General features: G+C 44.6%; 1 long non-coding RNA gene across 5 annotated transcripts in view; it reads right to left on the reverse strand.

The window, feature by feature from the left end:
• Window positions 1–13,487, reverse strand: part of LOC134551071 (uncharacterized) — a 73,213-nt gene that overhangs the window by 41,059 nt on the left and 18,667 nt on the right. For 2 of the 5 annotated variants that reach the window (XR_010080516.1, XR_010080513.1), the window contains exon 2: window positions 12,592–12,773. The exons of the other annotated variants lie outside the window; for them this stretch is intronic. This is a non-coding gene — a long non-coding RNA (uncharacterized LOC134551071). The remainder of the gene's footprint in view (window positions 1–12,591; window positions 12,774–13,487) is intronic. 5 annotated transcript variants of the gene reach the window in all.

Consider the following 13,487-nt stretch of genomic DNA (forward strand, 5'->3'; position numbering starts at 1 on the left):
CCTTCTGATGAGCTCTACATCTTGTTCTTCAAGAAAAGATGGGGAGAGGCATCAACATGGGTACCTCTGGAAAGATCTACTCATCCCAGGGAAGGTCTTCCACTAACATGGCTGTGGTGCTCCTAGACCACAATCAAGCCCTTTTTCAAATCTTTATGCTGGGCCACATGGGCCATTCCTAAAATATCACATGCCACCACACACTTCAGAGAGACGTAAGGAGATGAAGTACCACCAGTGCATGGCATTGAGTGCCTCCAGGCAGGGCCAGATGTGAAGCAAGCAGAGGACATAGTTTAACACTAGACTGCATTCTCCAGGTACCTCACAGAAGCAGCCCTCCACATTTTAACCAAGCCATTATAGTGGCTTAGTACCAGAACCAAATCATGTATCTAAAATGCCATTTTGGCGCATCTTCATGCCACGTTCCCAGTTTTCCAGGCTGTCAAAACACACGCTGCTTTGTGCTGGGGAGCAGAGAAATTCTGTACACAGTCTCAAGCACAAAACACAGACTTGTCCACAGTTCTGTACACAAACTCAGTTACATTGCATGTTTCTAATGGCCTCCTTTAAAGCTTAAACATGGATATCAATCTCTTCCCCCATGTAAAATGTGATGGGATGAGAGGAAACATCCTTGGGTTGCACCAGGAGAGGTTTAAATTGAATTGTGAGAAAAATAAATTCATTAAAAGGGTCATCAATGCCCAGGGAAGGGCTGGAGTCACCATCCCTAGAGGTATTTAACAGCCGTGCAGATGTGGCACTTAGGTTTAGTGGTGGACTTGGCAGTGTTAGGTTAATGGTTGGACTCAATGACCTTATGGGTCACTTTCTAACCCAAGTGATTCTACTCTTTGATTTCTTTGCATCACCCTAGATGAAAATCCAGCCATCTGTTACACATCTGTGGTTATCTGGAGATAAAGAAATTGGAGTTTAAAATTTCATCTTCTGTGAAGATACAAGATAAGGAGACCTGTGATCACTAAACCACAAGAGAAACCACTTTCAGAAGCCACCAAATTTGTGTGGTATTCAATCACATCTATCTCTAGGTGGCAAAAATATGAGTTTATGATAGTCTCCTGTTACAGGCTCTGGAGAAATGAAGTCCAACTTGGCTTGGATGCTTCATGCAAATTGGGACAAGCCAACCTCTGGGGGTGCTCATCACCTTCTCCTCAGAGGGCAGAACGCCCAGATAAGCAACTTCAAAGGTTGAGGCTAGAACGGAACTCCATGCTTGGAACTTGAAAGGGATATGGTATCTCTTTGTGGTCTTGGGATCCGAACAGCAATCGTGAACAAGAAATCCATTCAGCACTCCTAGTGGATACACTGTCCTCCAGGGGACTTTACATCCTGCTCGAGAGATGGACAGTTTTCCATAGTCTCAGCAATAGCTTTTGTGGGGTACACAGGCAGGACCCCTGCAGACCAGAAGTAGATTCAGCTCAGTGGGCCTAGAAACCACTGCATGCCTTTAGCTAAATTTGGCTGCTGCAGGGCAGCTCTAGTGGGGTGAGGCAAAGAAGTGCTATTTTCCCTCAGGAAAGCTAGCTTTATTTTCTAAAGGTTAATGAGAAATAGAAGAAAATTAGGCTAGCCAAAAGAATGAAAATAAATGGTTTTTTTCTTCTTCTTTCCCCCTCATTTTTCAGAAAAAATGCATGGCTTTGGTTTTTCTGCAGGCAGTTGCTTCATATCAGTGTACCATGTGGTGACTCAGACATGTTGTTATTATAATCCAAGCCAAAGAGGAGATATATTTTATGAGATCCATGACTCCCCCTTGTCTTTCCATACTCTGTGCTTTCTTGAGAGAAGAATAAAGCACAGTCCAAGCTTTGAGGACTGTTCATACTGTCTCTTGGCAGGTCGTAATCTGCCAGCTTCCAGTGAGCAAAGCTAAGAGCAGCTTAGGTTTGCAGTAAGCTCACATGCAGCATCAAGGGCAGGATTTGGGTCTAAGTGCCATAAAGCAGCTTGGGGGAGGACAGATAGACCAGTAAAGATTTAGAGCTTCTAACACGAACCTAAAGGGAACTCTGAGGAAAGGGGCTTTGGTGAGAGCAGAGCTAGTGCATATAGCCTCACCCCTGGGGCTCAGTTACCTTTGCTCAGCTGACAAGCAATAAAGCATTCAGATGTAATAACTCCAATGCACTCAAAATGCATGTCTAGAAGAGCCAAAACCACCTGTAAATCAGATTGCTTCTCCTGTATTTCCCCTTCCCTAGCAAAACCTGAACTCTCTTAGTCGCACACCCAGATAAGAACATCAAAAAACATTCATATATATCCTGAGAACACGCCATGAAGGGCTGCAAAACGTCTCAGCAATCTGAGTGCAATGGCTAATAACTTGTCCCAGGACTAACCCTACTGTGTAAATTGACAGTGACTACTGTGCAAAACTCATTTAAGGCTGGGGAAAAATCTGGCCTCCAGCTGACAAGTTTTTTTCCTAGACATGGGTCTGCCTTTTGAACTCCAAAACCTTTGCCCATTGTGAAGCCACCAGGCCTCAGAGTCACATGAACTAAAAATAAATAAATGACTCAAGGTGGATCTGGTTGAGCCAGTGGTTTCAGTGAGAGGTTACAGGGGAAACATTTTGACTGTCCTTAAGTGCTGCACAAAGACAAAAGAGTTAAACTCCCACCCTTCCCAGCCAGGTGGAATACAAGAGCTTTTGAAGTTTAAAACAATCATTGGATCAGAGGAGATATCAGATGGCTCCAAGTAACAAAGACATATTCTTTTGAGTCAAATTATGAGAAGTATTTTCTAAAGGAATGCTGTAAGAATTGTCTGATCTAGTAGATGTTTGTGGCACTCACCACATGTTTTATGTTCCTTCCCAGAGATGATGTTTCTCTGGCACTGAGAACATTGTCATTACAGACTACTCTGACGGGCCAGATGCATGCAAATCAAAAGAAAGTTGAATAAAAATCTCTCTCTCAGATGCCTGAGTTGTTTGAAGGGAGAGAGGAGAATGAATTCCCATTGCATTTCAGGAGGGTTGGGCATCCCAGCACACAACAGCACAGGCCAAAGATTTCGGATAAAGAGCAAAGGAAAAGTTTTGAATTATTCCAGAACTCCTTCCACTACCTCACTTCCAGACAGATATGAAGTGACAACACCCTGAAACAAAGCAACACAACCGAGGAGAACATTATCAGATTATTCAGAACAATTCCCATTGTTAGTGACCCAGAATTCGTCACTTAGAGCAGCCTAGAATTGGGACCTCGGCAAGCACTCAAAGCCACTTAACCCTTTCAGTGGTGTCTCCCACACCACCACCGCAGAATGACTGTGTCAGGCAGGAAGATAAAAGAAAAACATCTCTTATCACATCTGGAGACAAACTAAAAGGAGGGAGTACTTGACTTTTACTAGACATAGCACATTCTCCAAGCAGCATCACCATAATCCAAGAATGAGGAAAAGCCAGTGATTGCAGGCCTGCCAAATTATTTGGAATTGAAAAGGATACCATTTCATGACAATGAGTGATAGTATAAAGCTCAAAGACACAGAAAGAAGTATCATGTAACTGGCAGGAACACATTCTGCATTTCAGTGTTTTGGCAGGAGAATACAGGTTTGTTCTGGGACTATGCATTCAAACTCCTCATTGATTTAAAGATACAAAGTATTGCTAATGCAACCTTAACATGAGGAGGACAGTTAGCAAATCTATCGGTAATACGCTTTTTTGCCATCTTTTTGTATAAACACACCACCCCACTTTTCCTTCCAGTTAAACTTTCAGTGTAACTTTTAGTTAGAATTCAAAGGGAAAAAGAAGCACTGAGGGACTTTATTTTTTTTCTTTTTAAAAGGCCAAACATTAATGTGACAGTCTGTGAAGCACTAAGGTGAAGGCCAGCAATTGCAAGCAATGTTATTCAAAGCCAAAGGAGAAGAGCACAGAAGAAAGCTGCAGCAAGAGCAGCCTGTAGTGACCCAGGAGAATGCTTTAAATAATTGACTCCTGGCAACAGCCTTCTCTCTGCTCAAGACAGGGATCAAAACTGTGCTTCTGTGCTGCTGACCTGTTGGGGAACAGCAGCCTTTGAGTTCCACTCAGGACACCTGGGCTGCAGCACTGTGGTACATGTTACAAACTAGACCGGCTGACACAAAGAGGATACATTACCTCACCTCTTCCAAGGCGAGCAGCACAAAAATCTGCTGGGACACTTCAAGTCAGCAGATGTATTCATGACCTACTTCTAAGGCAGACACTGTCACGACTGTTAGCTGAACACACTGGTAGAGTGGCAAGTTCTCTGCTGCAACTATTCCACTGTTTGGTACTGGGAAACTTTGTTTCTACCAGTTCCTACCAGTTTGGAGCCCAAAGCACGTGCCTGAACAGCCTCCTCGCTCCAAATTAAACCAGAAATCCTCAAGAGCTTAAGGTACAGCAGGCAAGTTTCACAGGGGCCAGTCTCCCCATCAGTGATCGGCCTGGATACAGTTGGATACTTGGCACATGTTCCCTATTCACCTTCTAAACAGCTCCTAGTAGAAAAGAAGCTGGACCAGGAAACACCAAGCACTTGCAGCAAGATCTCCCCTGATGAGTCATTGTAGCTATGTAATAATGCTACGAGACAATTGCAAGAGGTGCAGCACTATGGGTTGAGCCCAGGAAAACTCCAGAGATGGCTTCTCCCAAGAAATTAGTCCCCCTCTCGTCATTCTTTACCAGATGTCAACGAGCAGGTTGGCTCTCCCGTAAGCCTACACAATAGGCACGGGTGCACGAGTCAGAGGAACAAGCACTTGACCCAAGCCATGGCAGCCACCAGTCACAGCTGCCAAAGGCAGACCAGTTCCCTGTGACAGATATATCTGTCACACTCCCCTGGTGACAGTTCATGAGAAATGAAGATTTTCATGGAGAGCAGCCAAAGTCACTCTATGTAGGACTGACTGCGGGTCATGTATTTTATTAAAGCAGTTCCTTGAGGAACCAGAAAATGGAGCAGAGAAGAATAGAAACTTCTTAAGAAAGATTAGTGCAAGAAGTTAAAATGCAAACACAGCACAAATACAGTGCAGACTTCTGCTCCTCTGTTGGCACATGCTGCACTCACATGAGTTAGATCTTTCTTCACCCAAAATAAGTTGATGTGTGAATAAACAATGACAACAGGGACCACAAGACCAAACAGTGACTGGCTAACAGTCACTACTTCTCTAGTGTTCTGCCATCTCACATTGTGCATCATTGCCACATTAAAGGCCTCCCTCAAAAAAATCCAGAAGATGCCACAACTGCCACTTTGCAGACATTCATGGGAGACAGCTCATCACCTGTTCCTCACAGGAGGCCTCTCTTAAACCTCCTCCCAGAGGGAAAGCCCCACTGTGGTGAGGAGAGTAGGAACAAACTGCTCTCTGTCAAAGAAGTGCCTTCATCTTTGTATAATCTGTTCAGAGACTGCCTGACTTCAAACAGCCACAGCATGTCTGGGGCACCTGCAGCCATTTCAGATGTGGGGTACTGAGTCACACAGCAAACACAGACAAAAAGGGGATCAAGAAAAAAAAATCTGTGCAGATAGAGTAAAGCTGAGGGCCCCATCTATTAATAAAATGGCTGCTAGCCAGGGAGACTTCTGAGTCTTGAGCATTGACTTGCTGCCTGCGGCTGGAGAATGATTGCAGCAGGCAATGCTCAGCCAGGACCCCCCAACAGATTTTATTTATGCATGTCTGCTTTCATCTCCCCCTTGTACACAATAGCCTAAACATTGTCTCCATCCTGAACCATACAACTTGCATATTTGCAAACATCTCTTCATCTTAAGACCACAGACAGACAGATTGGTCTTGGGTCATTAAATTCTGTCTTTTGAATGAAGTCTATTGTATGAACCAACTACCATATAATCCTCCCTGATTTTTATTTTCTTCAAAGAACAAATGAAAAACTGGTTTTGGTGTCAACAAACAATCCCAGAATCTGATTTCTTGACTGTTTAGGAAACTCATGCATATCCTTTTGTCTAGTGCAAATATTCTTCATAGCTAACCAGCACGTGCTTTTTTCCTTTTCTGTTAATTTAAGCACAGAAACCCTTGCTTGGTTGGCCCCCTGCCCTTTTCTGATGCCCAGATTCCCAATAGCTGCAGCACCCTGTACTTAGAGAACCCCTCCACATCTGAGTGGCTGATCCCCTTAACCCAGCTGAGCACATTCACCTCTACGAGAAGTTCATCCTTCTGAAATCAATAAACTGAGCTGCAAGGATAATTTTATTTACTCTTCCATTTCATTTCAAAATTAATCAACTCATGGTCCATTCTATAACTTTCTAGTTTCTTCACCAAAAAGAAGCAGTACCAAAATTAACTGAAAGAGGAAGAACAATCTGAAGAAATAATTCATCAGCCATTACTCATAATAGCTTATTGTAATTTTTTAATCTACACCTGAGAAATCAAAGCCACCACAACCTCAGTGCTAGAAACTTATAGCCAAAACTATTTTGACCAACTCATAGCCTGTTGTCATCTATGCTATCCTTACCAGATTCTTCACCAAAATGTAGCAATATTTCTGCATACACAGACATGATTATATTCCATCTCCGACTTTCCTGAGTAAGCAATCACATTCAACAGTATTTATGTTTCACCCTCCTTTCTTTTACTCCAAGATCCACACTTTTGTAACTGGTGTGATTAATTCAAGCTCCTACTATTTTTTACAGACTGACAACATTTTACATAGGTAGATTTCAGCTGTCTCTAGCTGATCCAACTCCGTATCCCAAACAGACCAGGCACTATTTTACTACATATCACCCTTGCAAATAAGCATCAGTCCTTTCTTTCTCTCCTCTACCTACTGACACATATCTGTTACCACACGCTTATTTACCTGACTTTCTTTCCTGAAACTATAGATACTCTGCTCTGTCTCCAACACCCCATTTCTCTGGGTTCATGTTCCTTCTTTAGCACCATTCTTCAGCTCTCATTGTGGGTTACATCTCTCTTCTAGTGGGGGCTAGTTGCTCCTCTCTACTGACATCTCTTTTGTTTCCACTTCTTTCACTTCTTCAGTAAAACCAGCTTTTATTTTTAGGTCTCCTCCACTAGCAATCCCTTTCCCCCATCATCACACGAGTACGGGTCCTTCCCCCAAGTGGCACACCTCCTCTTTGTAGTCTCCTACTTGTTTGGAGAGCTCCATCACACTGGCAGAGTCATTGCCTCTCTAACACATCAGCTGGAGACAATTGTCTCAGTGGCAGCTCCAGCCTACAAATCATCTCGCCCATGAACTCCAGCATGATCCAGGTCTACATGGCCTCTGCCAGAGACCCTCAGTAGAGGAATATCCATCCACTGTACCTTCCTCTAGTCACACCCCTGTGCTTCATCAGCCTTTCAATTGTCTGAACAACCATTATCTTACTCTTTTGAAAACAAAGGTACAGCCACATCATCCTCTTCCTCAACTACTACTCCCATAGCCACAAACCTTCAATGATCCCCGCCTAGACAGTGATGAAAGATGTTAGTGTGAGTGAGCTCCACCACTTAAATAAGCCCTTCTCAGGAGCAAACATAGTCCCTCACCAGTAAAGCCACTGTCCCTCTCCAAAGATTTGGCAGACAGACCCTTGACAATCCTGTCTAAACCCCTAAACTAGGATGGTCTCCTTGTTCCCAAGAGCAAGCACCACACAGCCCCCTTCCCAAGCACTGAACCCCTCCTAACCCATTCATCACCTCCCATGGGCTAGAGACCTTTCTGCCTCCTGCTGCCACAGAAAAGGCAAGCAAAGCTGAAGTCTGCTGGGGTGATAGATGGGAACTCTCAGTGCTTTCTCACAAGGGAGTATCTCTGTGTCATGAGGTGCTCCACAGGCCCTTTGGGCTGGGGGCAGGGAGCGAAGGGTTCAGAGAGGTGGCAGTACCCTCTGTGATGGGGACACCTCTTCCCTGAGCAAACAGGCACAACTGTGTGCCCACCATGTCTCTACATGGCCTTCAGGGCTGCCCCTGTGAATGAATGAGGACAAAGGACACCAGCCCTTCTTCCACTAGCAGCTGCTGTCTGCAGACCAGAGAGCACCACCACCCACCATGACCAGCAGCTCAGACCCCCTCCATCATCCAGCAATTCAGGGTTACACTGATTTTCTTGTTTACGGAGATGAAGGAAAACAACTGTTTCCAGCTCCATGGTGTTCTTGACTCATATTTAGAATTCAATACTATCATCACAGTAAGTACTTATTTTCTAGCATGTCCAGACAGAAAAGAAGAAAGTGATACCCTGGCTCCAGATTCCTGGCATGGCCCTCCACTGTCAACAGCCTCTTCTCAAGATTTGGTTGAGAGTGGATGGGCACTTAGCCCCAGTGAAGAAGTAACCACTGGGTTTATTGCTGAGTGAAGACCCAGGAAGAAAGCAGAGGGGGAAAATAATGTGATTTAGAAAAACTCTGCTGTACAAAGATTCATGTATATGTCGGTCCATTCTATAGAAATATTTCACTTCAATTAATTCCAGAATTTTGCATTTCTGAATGCTGTAAAAGAATAAAGAGGTACATGAGAAGCAGGGGAGAAAATTAAGAAGAGGCAATACAGGTGAAGTACTGAATGAATGGAACAAGTGAAGGAAAGAACCAGAAATGCTGAAAACATCTCAAGAGACCAGCCTCTCAATACATCACAAAAAATAGATTTTTTTTTTAGGATTTTTTTAAAGGATAGCAGATCAGAATGAAAGTAAGAGCTAACAAAAGCAGACAGTTTTTAAGAGAAAGTTCACTACACTCTCACCATCAATTAGGTGCACACAAAAAAATCAGATTCTCCACTGATTTTTCTCAATTGACATAATGAAGCTACTAATTTGCATTGCACTGAGATTACACCTGACCCTACATCTACCTACTCTTCTTTGTGGCAGAGGACTCAGAACAAAGCTCTGTTGAAGTCTGTGGATATCTGCTACTATGCATTTGCACAGGTGTCCAGCCCAAGGCTTTCTCTCTGTATCTGGAAAGCTTCAAAAATGTGCCACTGTTGATGGTGAAGGGGTAATGTGAGGAAGTTTCCCCTTTTCTGGTATGGCTGGGCTTTGACTCTTCTCTACATCTGGGTAATTGTATTTCAAGTGAAGGCTTTCTAGCCAGCAAAAAGAGGCCCTGCAAAATGAGTTAAAGGAAACCACAAGTTTGGCACCAGAGCCAGCATCCTTCTCTGAATCCTCATGCCGAGTCTGGCTGTCTGAAAAGCTCTGCTGGAAAAGGAGCACAAGGTTTTTTTGCATGTGTGTGACAACAGCTGTAAATATTTCCCTTTGGTATATCACGTGCACACAAATCCATCTTCACTGACCTCCAGACATGTGAAAATATAAGCCATGATAATAGATTCAACAAACAGCTAGGCACTGAAGAAAGTAAATCAGAGAAGCTCCTTTTGAAGACGTGCACCCATTTTACACACAAAGCTTTCACCTCAGACACAACTGGCCATCCAAACAGTGAGCACACATGCAGCATCTGTGGACATCAGGCTGGATCCAGTCCCTGTGAACTCTTGCAGCATAACTCCTGCTGGCCAGGTGAAGATTTCATCCCTCTGAGTTTCACAGGGGTTCTTAAATGAGGCAGCTGCTACTGCCAGAGGAAAGGACTTCAGCTTCCAGCTCTAACAACAGAGTCTTGTCCTTCCAGAGCCATGGGCTCCAGGGTCAGTTGTCACAGGTGATCCACCCAGAATTGTTGTCAGAGCAACCCCAGCCTTAGATGTAGAGACTTATTGGAAATGAGTTTGTAACAATTTGAGCTCACTCAGGAGAGCAGTCCAAGGTTGTGCATACAAAACCCTCTCCAGAGCAGAGTCAAACGATCAGAAATCCCACCTGGCCACCTCTCTGCACAAGCCTTTTACACAGAGCAGACACACAACCAAATTGTGTGTGGTGAAGCAGGAAATCTTTCCTTGGCACCTTCTGTATCTTTTCTCCCTGCATTCTTTTACTTCTGAGGGAAAGCCATGGCGGTGGAACCTGCCAGCCCAGCAGCATCAAGGTTTTGTGTTCATCCACTCCAAGGGCAGCTGACACATGTGCTCCACTTCTACCAACATCCAACCTGTCTGAGTGGGGCGAAGCTGCGTGATCTCTAGGACAAGCTGGCCACTAGACTACCACAAAAATGATGGAAGGGACTTCATGAGACAAACTGAGCCAACTCAGGAAACAAATATCAACAAACCAAAAAGACTGGGGTTAAAAATCACTTCAAAACCATACTAGTGTGAAGCCTGCTGTGTATTTACAGTGTATTTTAATCATGTAACTGATCAGTCCAGTGTAAAATACACCACATGTTAAGACAGATGCAGCAGAGATAATCCCAATCTGATTTCATACAGTAAAAATGCATGCATGCAAACAGAAATGTATTCAATGCATTTCATACAAAGCATCTCTTCTCATTATTTTAAATGCATATCTCAATTGTTTTGCTCAGTTTGGAGCCCACTTGAATATTCTAGGATTGTCCCAAATCCCGTAAGGGTCAAGCGCTCACTGACTTCAGTGGGTGTTGGGCCAAATCCTACGAGATCGAAATTCCTTTAGGGACCAGTGTTTCAGTTTGCTGGGTTTGCATTCCATACAGAATGCAACAGACTTACACCATCCTTACAGCCTAGCTACATTATAATATTATAGCTGAACTGCCACAAGCATGGACTGAGAAATTTAGCAGTGTGAATGATGAGCAAGACTAAAATACAGTGTATCTATTGTCCACCTCTGCCAAGGCTCCTGTGAAGCATCACCAGCAAACGTTCAGTGAGAGTGTTCAGTGAGAAGAGAGGCCTCTTCTCACCCACTGGAGTCATTAATAATTCATCTTAATTATCTCGGTGTTATTTTGTGTTCCTCCCCCACCACAGTGCCCGTGTGTTTGTGGTATCCATCTGCTGTTCCTCACCATACCCTTGGACTGCAGGATCTCTGAGGAAAGGGCCGTTTACTCATGATGGGTGCACAACACCTCCTGCCCTTTAGCCTCAGCCACCAGCTGAGACCTCACATTATGCCTGGCCACAAACCAGACTAAGTCATGATAATTTTGAGCTACATCACACATGCCCAGACACACACACAGACATAAACCTGCATGTGTAGCAGTCCACTGGAGGCAGGTACACAGGTACCACCTGATATCAGGGGAAGGAGGATAGAGAGGGGCAAGACAAAGAGCTTTTGAGTGTGAAATTTTAGCTTGGAGTATCTTCTGCCTGCTCACCCCCTCTAGCTGCAGCCCACAGCCTCGCAGCATCACACAGCACAGCAGCCTCTCGCCACACTTGAGCTGCAACACAGGTGCCCAGAGCATGGAAACACATTCCTTGAAATCAACCACTGTGCACAACATAGAGGAGCATTTGAGGTGCTCCGGGGTCTGGTGCCAAACACACCGACACTTGCATAGACTTCCACAGGAGCAGGGTTAAGGAAATGTGTGCTTTTGCAAAGCTCACCACGTGCACTGGTGCATGGAAGGAAACAGCAATGGCAGTGAGATTGAATAGGTCTTCCCTGGCTTTGAGCTACTTCTCATTTCACAGCTTCCTTTTTTTTTTTTTTTTTTAGTTGGTTGGATATAGTAAGAAATGGCTTGAAATGTTCCTGAAATGTATTTTCATGGGATCTGTACCTGGAATGGAACATTTAGCTGAACCTCGTCTGAAATGCGTGATAAGACAAAAATTTCCAGAACTAGCTGTCCTCCACTGATCCCATTCTCTTTTATGTTTTGCTAGCCAAGATGCGCTTCTCCTGATTTCCCACATTCACCGATACATAAATATCAAAACAGGCAAAGAAAATGTGATTTTTCCTTATTTGTACTGCAGATCAAACTAAAGCTCACCCATGTGTCCTCTGCCAGGTCCCAAGACTTAAGCTTGGTCTTGTATTTCAAGCACAGACAAGCAGAGTCTAGGAGACACAGAGCACCAACAAGGTTTAAGGCCCTTTGCAAACCCACGTGCACTGAAGAGAAGACAACCCCACAGCTAGGGCCAGGTGTGCCAGCTCCCTCCACAATCCTCTGCTCTAACACGCGCCGTATCTGGAATGTGCATGCTCAGAGCTGGCGGGAGAGGCTGTGATTCTGCAATTCAGCAAGTGCTTGCAGCTCAGCCTGATGGGTCTTCTCCCAGAAAAGGATATTGAGACACTCTCCATCACTCGTGGCACCATCTCCCAGGATGAAAAAGATGACTGGAGGGTCAGTTGGAAAGGACAAGGAATTGGTTGTTCCATGAATTGACTCCCTGCATGTTTTGGGAACAAACAGAGGCCTTTACTTGGAAGAGCTGTCATTCTTCTGCCAACACTGAAGATGGACCCAGGGACTTAGGAGAAAAAAGGTCAGGACAAGGCCTATACAATGGGTCTGTCTGGTACACTGCTAATGACTATCATCTGGGTGAAACAACGGTAGGATGAGAAACTATTTCTTAGTATACACAGAGCAAAGAAAGCCCCTTAAGCAAACATACCAGTAGAACAATTAGATGGTTAATCACAACGTTGGCCACGAGAGGTTTTCTCCATTTTTTTTCACTTCAAAGGAGCAGTGATTAATAAACAGTGTTAATCTTCTGGAGAGATGAGTCAGCCCCCTGCCCACGCTGGGGTTATCCTCACAGTGCTGCTGCTGTTCAGAGCATGAGAGTGTTCCCTGGGGAGAAGAAATGCTTCATTTAGCTTGCAGGGCTCTATACCAGATCACACAGCACTGCACTCCATGGCCTTCCTTCTAGCATTCCTGGGAAGGCATCATGCATGTGGGAGGCATCTCTGACTCCTCCTACACACAAGAGTATTCTCCAACTCCAGGTAAAGATAACAGAAGAAAAGACCCTGGATGGAGCAGAGGCACTATGGTAAAGTTCAGAGATTTTTGGAATCTCTATTCAGGTTTATTGCAGGACAGGAGTAGGTTGAAAGACATCAGGAGTCACAGTTGAGTCCATGGGATGAATCGACCATCTCCTGCTTTTTATCCAGGTCAGTTAAAGATATGTGTTGGGTGACCAAAGCAGGCCAGGGCATGGAGACAGTCCCACCTTTGTTCATTATTAGTCCTGAAGAAATGTTTCCAGACCCAGGAGGAGGTGAGCTCAAGCAGCTGTGCATGAAGGCACTTTGGACAAGCTCTGCCTCCAGTCCACTCTGGAGAGGGAAAGGTCTAATCACAGATGTGCTGTGATCATGGAAGAGGTCCCACTCTTCTTTTCACCATGAGGAACACATGCTGGTCCATAGTCAGTATCAATCTCTGCCTTTCTCTCAAGGAAAGGGGGATATATCTGTGGGGAGGAGGACACCAGAAGCTCAGGCAACAGCAGCAGCAGACAAACACAGTGTTGCTGTTGCCTGTCTCAGGACACAC

Source organism: Prinia subflava, chromosome 5 (genome assembly GCF_021018805.1).
Source record: "Prinia subflava isolate CZ2003 ecotype Zambia chromosome 5, Cam_Psub_1.2, whole genome shotgun sequence".
Taxonomy (NCBI): Eukaryota; Metazoa; Chordata; class Aves; order Passeriformes; family Cisticolidae; genus Prinia; species Prinia subflava.